Genomic DNA, 12,385 nt, shown 5'->3' with positions numbered 1-12,385 from the left:
AGGCTCTCCCTGTCACTTCAAGCCACTGTTTATTACTGTTTCTACCTTCAGTTTATTTGCTCAGTTGGATTTCCTTTGCTAAAGCAGATTATCTACAGACTGCAAGTGGTCAGACAGAAGTATCTCCCAAAACTCTCTGGATGATTCTCTCTCTGATCACTTCACATTTCCATTTGCTGTGCTTACAGTTTTCTGGAAGTCTATACATGCCATTTATGAATGCATCGATACTTGACTCTTCAAGGATGTGTTTCTGAAATTTAGACCTTTTCACAATGATAATTTTTCTCAGATGAAAGCATATACTGTATCAAGTGCTTTGATTATTTTGCCATACATGGTTTTCTTTCTCATCGATACACTAATTGATGAGTATTTCATCTGCATAGTCATCCATCAAATCATAGTGTTCATTTCATAGTGAGGTCCAATTTGATGTGGTATCTTGATAACAAGTTTTGCATGTGTTGCTACCATATAATATACTTTTTTGACAATCACAGCAATGTAATGAGAACTCTTTTTGGGAGCAGGTGGGGTTACGGTATTGTCACTGGGCTAGTATTCCAGACCCACATTCTGTGAGCCCGATTCAAATCCCTCTTTGGGGGTTGGTGAAACCTGAATGCGGAATAATCTAGAAATTAAAAATCTAATGATGACCATGAAACCACTGTTCTAAAAAGCTGTCTGGTTCATTAATATTATTGAGGGAAGGAAACTGCAGACCTTACTTGGTCTCTCCTACATGTGACTCCAGACCCACAGGTTGACTGAAATGGCCACTTACTTGTATCAAATTATGGAAAGGAATAAAAGAATCAAAGTAGACAAATTACCTAAAGTCAATGAAAGCACTTGACACAACAATAACAAATACAATCCTGTTGACGCTGCAAAATCCTCCTTGTGAACATCTGGGTGTTAGTACAGCAAGTGATGTACAGAGCTAAACGATCCCACAACCAATGGATCAGATCCAAGCTCCCCAGTACAGCTACATCTACTTGTAAATAGTGATGGGCAATTAAACTAGAGAAGAATTTTCCACATGCATCCCCTTCTCAATAACGGGGAAGCCCAGTACGTCAGTGCAAAAAATAAGTCTGAAGTATTTTTAACAAATTTAAAACAGCGTGCTAACTGGATGATCCATCTTGGCTTCTCCAAAGGGTCCAAGCATCACAGGGGCAGTCTGCAGCCAATTCAGTTTACTCCATGTAATATCAAGAACTAGCTGTAGCTATAGGCCCTGACAACTTTGCAGCAATAATATTGTTGCCATGCCTCTAGCTATGCTGTTCCAGTACAGCAACAACATTGACGTCTATCTGACAAAGTGTAAAGCTTTCCAAGTTAAAAATCACACAACACCAGGTTATAGTCCAACAGGTTTAATTGGAAGCACACTAGCTTTCGGAGTGTCGCTCCTTCATAACCTGATGTTGTGCGATTTTTAACTTTGTACACCCCAGTCCAACACTGGCATCTCTAATCAGAAAGTTTTCCAGGTATGTCCAGTAAACAATAAGGAGGACAAATCCAACCTGTCTTCATCACGCCATCAGTCTACTCTCAATTAGCAGTAAAGTGATGGAAGGTGTCATCAACAGTGCTGTCAAGCAGCATCTGCTCAGCAATAACCTGCTGAGTGAGGCCCAGTTTGGGTTCCACCAGGGCCACTCAGCTCCTGACCTCATTACAGCCTTGGTTAAAAAATCTAAAAAGGAGCTGGATTGAAAATGACTGATCATGATATTAAGGATAGTAAGGCTGCATTTGACCAAGGATCCCAAGCAGAGCTGACATCAATGGAAATTGGAGAAATATCTCTGCTAGTTGGAAACACACCTGGCATAAAAGGAAGATGATTGTGATTGTTAGAGGTCAGTCATCTCAGCGCCAGGATATCCCTGTAGGAATACCTCAGGGTTGTGGCCTCAGCCCAATCATCTTCAGTTATTTTATTAATGATCTTTCCTCCATCATAACATCAGAATTGGGCATGTTGCTGATGATTGCACAATGTTCAATACAATTCAAAACTCCTCAGATACTGAAGCAGCCCAGGTCCAAATGCAACAAGACGTGGACAAGATTCAAGATTCGGTTGAAAACTGACAAGTAACAATCATGTTAAGCAATGAACAACTCCAAGAAGAGAGAGTCTAACCATCTTCCCTTAATGTGAAATGACATTCCCATAAATGAACACCCCAACCAACATCTTGGAGTTACCACTTACCAGAAACTAAATTGAACCAGCCGTATACATACAGTGGCTACACACTCACTAACATTCAATTCCTCCACCACTAAGGCTCTCTAATAGTGGTAAAAACAATGACTGCAGATGCTGGAAACCAGATTCTGGATCAGTGGTGCTGGAAGAGCACAGCAGTTCAGGCAGCATCCAACGAGCAGCGAAATCGACGTTTCGGGCAAAAGCCCTTCATCAGGTGCCTATCATCTACAAGATGGACAAGGGCAGCAGATGCTTAGGAATACCATCCCCACTCATTAGTTTCCACCCAAGACAATCATCCTCACTTGGAATCAACCCTCAGTGTCATTCACTTAAAATTCTGCAATTCCCTCCCTAACAGTATTGCGGGTCTACCTTTCAAATGGACTGCAGTGCTTCAAGGTGACAGCTCACTACTATCTTCTGTTGGGCAACTAGAGAAATGCAGGTACACCCAATGATGCCTGCATCCCATGAATGAATAAAAATAAAAACTTGCCTATGTTTTTATAGATATGTAGAAATGTTTCCAGTCTGTAGGGTGTCTTTGAGGAGTAAAGCTTTTATCCGAAGAACAAAGTGTATAATTGATGTTTTGAACCTCAGCAACAGCAAATACTTCAGATCTCTTTCATTTGTCAGTGTTTATATGTTTCTCTTCACTTTGTGTTGTCACCAGCACTTTTCCCTCTTTAGATCAAGAAAAAGAGCACTTTGTCCAAAGAGTTTCAGTTCGCCCTAGCTCTGCCAAGAGGAATTCCTGAAGGAATGCTGGTTTGAGTATTCCAGAAACGGATGCACATTTTGTGCAAGGTCAAAAGGAGCACATTGGTTTTGGCCAAACAGCCAGTCCACTTTCAGAAATAAGGAGAGATAGGCGTCCGAGTGAATCTGCAGATACTTTTGTTCCATTACAACCAATTCGAAAATTTACCTGAAAGCTTATTCTTCATTACTACAGCAAGTTTTAGAAGGTTGTAGAAAACTAACAATTCCACACAGTTGTATTGATGATACTGATTGCCCATGGACGTGAGACTGAATCCTTTCTGTTGCTGTAGAATCCCACATGCAAATTTTGTGCATGGAAGTTACAGTAGTGTTTCAGCAATAGGATCCAAGTATGCAGTAACCTCCTTACAGTTAGATCAGTTCATCTGTGAATTCTTGGTGTGTTAATACATGCTGGAGATGCAAAGAAATTATGTTGCATCATTAATTTTCATCCAGGGTCAAACTTATATAGTATACTTTATACACACTAATTAGACCTAATTGGTGAAATTCCATTCATCCTGTCAGAACCATGCAGACTTCAGAAATAAAAACCTGATTGGATTTACGTCATGTACATGCTGAGAGTTATAGGGGAGATTTTCCTCACTCCATGCCTGTATGCATTAGATTACCAGGAAGGTCAGAATGCCTGTCTGTAAATGAGCAGCCTGTCCTTCTTTTCTTTTGTTCAGATTAATGGAAAAGACTTCAAACTGGCTGGTTTTCGAATGTTTACAATGACGAAATCATCCATAAGCCCAGGGAAATTTGCCATCCAGTATTTTGCTTCAGTGATAAATCAATGTTTTGATATTGGTTCATTTGAACAGAGATAGAGATAATGTGGCTTTATTCTTGAATGTAATCATTCATTTGTTAACATTGATGAATAAGATGACCTGAAATAGATTTGGATGTGCATCATGTGACTGTGAATCAACAGAGTTTATCTGAATATAATTACTTCTGTGCATGTGACAGTAAGGTAGAATTTTAACAGTGCCCAGTATGAACCGATATCCTTGCCTAATCAGTATTGCTTCATACCAAAGACAATTCTAGCTTTTCAAAAACAAATTCTACTGTAACATTGAGTGTAAAAGACTGACTCTAGACAAGGTGTACACAGCGATAATAGTGAATGGCAATTGACATATATATTCCAGATAGTCTAGTTTGCAAAATTTGTTTGCTACAATGTAATATACTTTTCAACAAAAGGTTGATTCAGAATAGCTGAACATTTAGAAACACTTAAAAAATCAGATTTAACTTCTGCCTTCTAACTTCACAATTTGTTCTTCTGTTGTGAAGTAGAAGAGTGAAGAAAGTTTCAGGGCCTGCCTTAAAACACAAAATCTAATTAATTTCCCTGCTGAGGTACTAATTAGATATTGAGTATTAATTGGATATAATCTTTCTCAACTTTTGCCTGCCCCAAAGCTAACCGCGTAATTGTGATTTGAACTTGTTATCATTCTGGCTTTATTTCAATAGGGGTAGTGCAGTGACTATATTGCTGGATGGGTAAATCAGAAGATGAAAGTTCAAATCCCACTTAGGCACGTTGAAAATTTAAATTCATTCCACAAGCATGAGAAAGTTGAAAAAAAACATGTTTCATAGGATATAAAGCTGTCCTATAAACACCAATGCCTCATTTATGACCTTTAAAAAAAGAGATCTAACCTAGTCTGTGCCTTTTTTTATTATTTTTCATGAGACTTGCGAGCTGGCCAGAATTTATTGTCCATTCCTATCTGCCCTTGAACTGAGGAGCTTGCCAGGCCATTTCAGAAGGCAGTTGAGTGTCAAGCACATTTCTGTGGATCTGAAGTCACGTGTAGACAAGAGCAGGTGAGGACAGCAGATTTCCTTCCCTGAAGGACATCAGTAAGCCAGGCAGATTTTTCCAACAATTGACGATGGTCTCATTTGTCATCAGTAGATTCTTAATTCCAGTTATTTTAAAAATTGAATTCAAAGTCTACCATCTGCTGCAGCAGGATTTGAACCATAGCCCCAGAACATTAGCTGAAAAATGTGTTGCTGGAAAAGTGCAACAGGTCAGGCAGCATCCAAGGAGCAGGAGAATCGATGTTTCAGGCATAAGCCTTCTTCAGAACATTAGCTGAGTTCCTGGATTAATAATCAAGTGACAATACAACTAGGACAGTACCTTCAGTGCAAACAGTTGTAACTTGGTGTTGTTAATGACATCAAAGGAACTAGCTAGTTATATAACATATTATAAGTGGATCAAGAAAATTACTCACTAATGCCTTCTGAAGTACAACAAATGATGCTGTTTAAGTCTGGAATATTCTCACACTACACTCTAGTGGACACCTGTTTCATGTAAATATTAATGAATTTATTTTCAGTACATTAACATTTGTGTATTGATAATTAACTAGCATTAATGTATGAATTTCCCAGATGTTCACTTTACTCATTAAGTGATACAAATGCAAAATTAAAACTTTGTTGCTTTTGCCAATATTTTAATTTAAAAGTTAATATAAAGTTTAACAAAGGTGGCAGATTGGTCTATTCTTTCTGAATATTGAAAAATAAAGGCAATCTGTCACCAGATGCCAAAGCCTATTTGAAGGAAATGAAGAAACAGATAGAAGCTTCTCGACATTAGATTCTTTTCATTTTCATTTGTTCAAGGATGTACTGGCTGGGCCAATACTTAAGAGCAGTCCCTAAATGCCCTTGAAGTAATGAACTGTCTTTTTGAATTAGTGTAATCCATTTGGATAGACCCAAGGTGCTGTTGGAGAATAAGTTCCAGGATTTTGTGACAGTAACAATGAAGAAATTGTCATATTTTTCCAATTCAGGAAGGTGAGTGATACAGAAGCCTTAACAAGGTGGTGTCTCCATGGATCTACTGCCCTTGTCCTTCTAGATGGTAGATGTCTTAGGTGTGGAAGATGCTGACTAAGCACCCTCGATGAATTTCTAGTGTTCATATACAGATGGTGCACATTACTGCTACACTTTATTGGCGATAGAAGGAGTGAATGTTTGTGGATGAGATGCCAGTCAAGCAGGTTGCTTTTTCTGAATTTTTGAGTGTCTTTGAAACTGCTCTCATACTCTAGTAATAGTCTACCAACCACAAGAGAATCAATTTACCCCTAATGTCTGCTTTCTGTCTCTTAATATATTCATAATCCATATCAGTATGTTTTCCTAAATCCCATGTGCTATAATTTTATTTATTTTCTCCAGTATGGGATTTTACCAAAAACATTCTGAAAATCCATTTATTAATGCTGCAAGAAACATCTTCAAAAAATTCCAAGATTGTCAAACACAATTTCTCTTCCATAAATCTATGTTGAATCTGCTCAATTTTACCATTCTTTTTCTAAATGCTCAGTTACTGCGCCCCTTATATTAGATTCAAATATTATCTCTACTACAAACATCAAAATATCAGGTCTGTATTTCTTCATGCTCCCTCTTCCTCCATTCTTAAATAATTAGTGAAGTTACACTTGCTTCTTTCCAGTCCACAAGAACCTTTCCAGAATCTATAAAATTTAGAAAGTAACATCAATGCATGCTTTACCTGCCAAGCCACCTCCTTTGATAGTCTGAGACAAAGCTAATCTGGTACAGGGAATTTATTAACCTTCAATCCATTTAGCTTTTCAAACAACACCACACTATAAAAAAAATTTCTTTTAGTTCCTCAGTTTCTTGGTCACGTAGTATTTCTGGGAGAAATCTGTATATTATATTAAGACAGATACAAAGTAGTTGTTTAGTTTCTCTGTCATTTCAATATTCCTGTCATAAATTCTTCTGTGGTACCTCTAGTGGGGTCACATTATTCCTAGTGAATCTTCTTCTTTTCAGATACCTAATGGTGATTTTACAGCTTGCTGGTTCTATTGCCTGCTCATTATTATATTCATGTTGCTGTCTCCCTTTCTTCATCTGTTTCTTTTCCCCTTTGCTGGGTTCTGAATTACTACCAATCTTCAGACTTACTAATTCTTCTGACATTCTAATAAGTCACTTCTTTTGCTCTGATGCAATCTTTAATTTCTTCATGGTTGATTTACCTTTCCGTTCATGTATCTGAGAGAATGCAGCTGTTTTGTCAACCACATGGTACTTCTTTAAATACTAACCATTGCCTGTGTACCATCAAAATCTTTTAGTGTATTTTCCTACTGCTCCAAATTGTCCCTCAGACCTTCATAATTTCCTTTCTTCAGATCTAGTTTTAGAATGAATTCTAACACATTCATACTCATGTAAACTTATAGAATCATAGAGTCCCAGCATGGAAACACACCCTTCAGTCCAACTCATCCATGGTGACCAAGTTTCCCAAACTTGCTTCTGTTTGATCCATATTCCTTATATTTCCTATTCATGTACCAAACCAAATGTCTTTGAAATCTACATTTAACACCTCCTCTGGCAGTTCACTCCATACACAAACCCCACCCTCTGTATGTAACAGTTGTCCCTCAGGTCCCATTTAAATCTCTCACCTCTCATCTTATAAATATGCTCCCCATTATGAACTTCCCCATCCAAGGAAAAAGACCTTTGCTATTCACCATATCGATGTCCCTTATAAAGCTCCTATAAAATCACTCCTCAATCTCTTATGCTCCAATGAAAGAAGTCCCAGACAATCCTGACTAACCTTATAACTCAAACCCTCTAGTCCCAGCAATGTCCTGGTAAATCTTTTCTGTAAAGTCTCCAATTTACTAATATCCTTCCTATAGCAGGGCAACCAGAATTGTACACAGTACTCCAAAAGTGGCCTCACCAATGTCCTGTGTAACCTTAGCATGATGTCCCAACTCCTATACTCAAAAATCTGAGCAATAGGGGCAAGCATGCTAAATACCTTCTTCATCACTCTGTCTACCTGTGATGTAACTTTCAAAGACTATATATCTTTACCTCTAGGTCCCTCTGTTCAACAACGTTATCCAGGGTCAATAAAGCACAGCAGGTCGGCAGCATCCGAGGAGCAGGAGAGTCGACATTTCACTTTCTCCTAATGTTACGCAGGGCCCTACCATTTACTATGTACGTCCTGCCCTTGTTTGTTTTACCAAAATGTAATATCTCACATTTATCCAAATTAAACTCTATCTGCCACTCCTCAAGCCATTGGCCCAATTGATCAAGATCTCTTTGTAATGTAAGATAATCTTCTTCACTGTCGACACAGTGGCACAATATGGGTGGCACAGTGGCACAGCAGTTAGCACTGCTGCCTCACAGCACCAAAGACCCGGGTTCAATTCCCACCTCAGGCGACTGACAGTGTGGAGTTTGCACATTGGCCCCGTGTCTGTGTGGGTTTGCTCCAGTTTCCTCCCACAGTTCAAAAATGTGCAGGTTAGGTGAATTGGCCATGCTAAATTGCCCATAGTGTTAGGGACAGGGTGGAATGGGTCTGGGCGGGTTGGTGTGGACTTGTTGGGCCGAAGGGCCTGTTTCCACACTGTAAATAATCTAATCTATACACCATTTGTGGTTTCATTCACAAGCTTATTAACTGTGCCTCCAAAATTCTCCTCCAAATCTTCTGCATAAATTACAAAAGTCAATCCATGGCCAATCCCTGTGGAACGTCACTGATTGTAGGCCTCCATTCCGAAAAACAAACTTCCAGCACCATCCCGTGTGTCGTGCCATCAAGCCAATTTTGTAGCCAATTGGCAAGCTCTCCCTGAATCCCATGTGATCTAACATAACTCATTTATCTACCATGTGGAACCTTGTTAAAGGCTTTACTAAAGTCCATGTAGAAAGCATCTACGTCTTCCCTCAGCAATCATTTTGGCTGCATCCTCAAAAAACTCAATCAAGTTTGTGAGACACAATTTCCCAGACACAAAACCTTGCTGACTATCCCTAATCAGTCTTGCCTCTCCAAATATATGCAAATCCTATTTCTTAGAATCATTTTCAACAACTTACTCACCAGTAATGTCAGATTCACAGGTCTATACTTCTCAGGGTTCTCATTTCTTAAGTAAAGACACAACATTAGCCACAATCCTGTCCTCTGGCACATCATCCATAGCTATTGATGTTACAAATACTTCTACTCGGGACCCCACAATTTTTTTCCCTTACTTCCTACAACATCCTGGGATACACTTGATCAGGTTCTAAAGATTTATCCAGCTTTATGTTTTTTAGGACATCCAGTAATTCCTCTTCTGTAATGTGGACTTTTTTCCAGACATCAATATTTATTTCCACAAGTTTTATTGTATTGTGGACACTGCTTCTTAAAGGCATCTTTTATAGCAATGTCATTAATTAGCATTTTAATTACATAACACTGAATCCAAAATAGCCTGATGCCTAGTTGCTTCTTCAACATACTGCCATAGAAACCCATCATATGAACACTTCAGGAATTTCTCCTCCATAGCATTGGTGCTGATCTGGTTAATCAAATATATGTGTAAATTGAAACCACCCATTATTATGGTATTATCCACATTGCATACATCTCTCCTATCCTGATATATGCCATGTCCAAAATTACAGTCCGGTTTTCTGGCCTCTATACAACTCCCACCGATGATTACTGCCCAATGCTGTCTCTTGGTTTCATCCAAGCTGTTACTACGACTTGGTTCTACTTTCTAGATTTTATCTTATGAATACCTTAATCCTGTTTTTCTTTATTGCTTATATCTATTAAATCTACAGTATCCTAGGATATTTAATTTCGACCTTGATCACGCTATACACTAATCTCCACAATAGCATTTAAGTGGAACCCAGTCATAAAGTCAAATAACCAATATTTTGTGAATATTACATGCATTCAAATAGAGTGCTTTTAATTCTGCCTTTTATGCTCCATTCTAATCCTACATGATGCTCATTTATATTTGTTTGTCTTCTCTTGTTGCTTTTGACTTTTCTGCATCCTTTTATTAATTTAGCTTCCCTTGAAACTGAGTTCCCTCTCACATTCCTAGCGTCCCGTCAATCTAAATTAAATCCTTACCAACAAAACTATCAAATCCCCCTTTGAGGGCAGGTCCCAGTTCAGCTTAGATGTAACAAATCCATTTGGTCCAGATCCCTTTGCTTAGCTGTGTTAATTAATTATTTCTAACGGTGGTAGCATTACTGTTTATTTTTTCTTATGATAGCAGTTTTCCTGATCAAGTTATTTGGTGGAGAAAGTGCTTATGAAAATAAGCATATATCCTCAAATGTGATTACGCATTAGAGAAGGATAATAACCACTGGTAGCTAGCAGGAAGGGCATATCCATTTCAGGCAGCTGGTAAGTGGCTACTCATGCCACTACTATAAATACATTGTGATACCCACCCAATGACATCCCTGATAGTTTGCTCAGTTTATCACACAGAGGCCTGACTTCCCTTTCCCAAATCCAAACTCTCAATGGGACACTTCTTTTCTGTGGGATGCTTTAACTCATATCACAAAACATCTGGGCTCCCAAGTTATAGGATGCTCCATATTGGCGACAAAGTGGGAACGCCAAACAAGAGTAACCTTATCTTGACCATGCTGGCCTTGTAAGAGCTGAGCAGAGACTGTGCCCTTTACAATGCTGGCTGATACATTAAAGCTAGGGAACTTGAGGAACCATTGAGGAAACTCATCATCCAATGTACAAGAAGCCGAAGTAAGAAAGTAAAATTTGATGTCTGGCTAAAAATGTATATCTGAATCAGTTAAGGCATCAGGCATAACTAAAAATTAAATGCCAACTGAATTTGGATACAATATTATATGCATGTTAGAAAGCAGAGGCAGCACACCACACAGAAAGAAATAAGTAATCTCACAATTAACAGATCAGATCATAGCTCCATTATTCTGCCACATCCAGTGATGAATAGCGGTGTATAATTAAACAATTAAGTGGCGATGGAGGATATCCACTTCTTCAATAATGGGGCAGTGCACATTGGTGCCTGAGACAAAGTTGAAACATTTGGAATCATTTTCAGCCAGTAGCACTGAGTGGATGACCCATCATTTCCTCATGCTGAGGTCCTCCATATCACAACTGCCAATCTTCAGACAGTTCAATTCACTACGATTGGTATCACAAAATGGCTGGAGGCACTGGATACTACAAAGACTATGAGCTCTGACAACAATTCAGCAACAGTATTTAAAGACCTGTGCTCCAGAACCAGCTTTGACCACAGCCAATCTCTCTATTACAATTGCTGGCAACACCCAGCAATGTAGAAAATTAACTCAATATGCTCTGACCACAAAAAACAGGTTTAATATCACCCAGTCAATTACTGCCCTAACAATCTACTCTCGGTCATCAGAAACGTAATGGAAGGTGTTACTAATGGGGCTATTAGTGACATTTACCAAAAACCTTGTATCAAATAATCAGTTTGGGTTCATTTAAACCACTCAATTCTAAATGTTACACCTAAACATGATTAAAACAGTTGAAATCAAGAGAGAAGGTGAGAGTGAATATCCCTGTGATGAAGGCAGCATTTGACTGTGTACAGCATCAAGAAGCCTTCATCTATTTATTTCTAATCAGCCTGTTGAGCAATGTTATTGCACACCTCTGCAGCAGGTGGGACACAGACCTTCCAGCCCAGGGGTAAGGACACTACCATGGTGCCACAATAGAGCCCAAATACACAGCCAGAACTGGTGTCAAGATATTTTCTAACAAACCTGTTAGAGGGATTATTACACACAAGTGGGACTTGAACCTTGACCACCTGTCTCAGTGTTAGGGACACAAGAGCTCCTCCAGGAGCCTTAACAAATTTGAAGTCAATGAGAATCAGGGAGAAAACTCTTTCATACTTAAAGTCATAACTAGCATAGGACGATTGTGGTTGTCGGAAGTAAGGCATCACAGCCATAGAGCATTGCAAGAGATCCTTAGGATAATGCTCTACGGTCAACCATTTTCAGTTGCTTCCTCCATTTTAAGGTCAGAAGTGAGGATGTTTGTTGATAATTATATAATGCTCAACACAGTTCACAACACTTCAGATAATGAAATAGTCTATTTCCAGATCCAGAAAGACTCGGACAATATCTGGGTTTGCTCTGACAAGTAACAAACAATAATTGAGCTACACAATGCCAGACAATGGCAATTTCCAACAAGAGAGACTCTAATAATCAACACTTGGCATTTATTGCCATTACCATCACTGAAACTCCCACTATAAACATGAGAAACTGAACTGGACTAGCCTTGTAAGTACCATTGGTAAAATAACAGGACAGAGGTTAGAAATCCTGCAGCATGTAACTCACCCCCGGCTCCTAAAGCCTGTCCACCGTCTACAGGCACAAATCAAAAGTACG

The sequence above is a fragment of the Hemiscyllium ocellatum genome, chromosome 1, assembly GCF_020745735.1.
Source record: "Hemiscyllium ocellatum isolate sHemOce1 chromosome 1, sHemOce1.pat.X.cur, whole genome shotgun sequence".
Classification (NCBI taxonomy): domain Eukaryota; kingdom Metazoa; phylum Chordata; class Chondrichthyes; order Orectolobiformes; family Hemiscylliidae; genus Hemiscyllium; species Hemiscyllium ocellatum.
Note: the sequence above shows the minus strand (reverse complement) of the source record.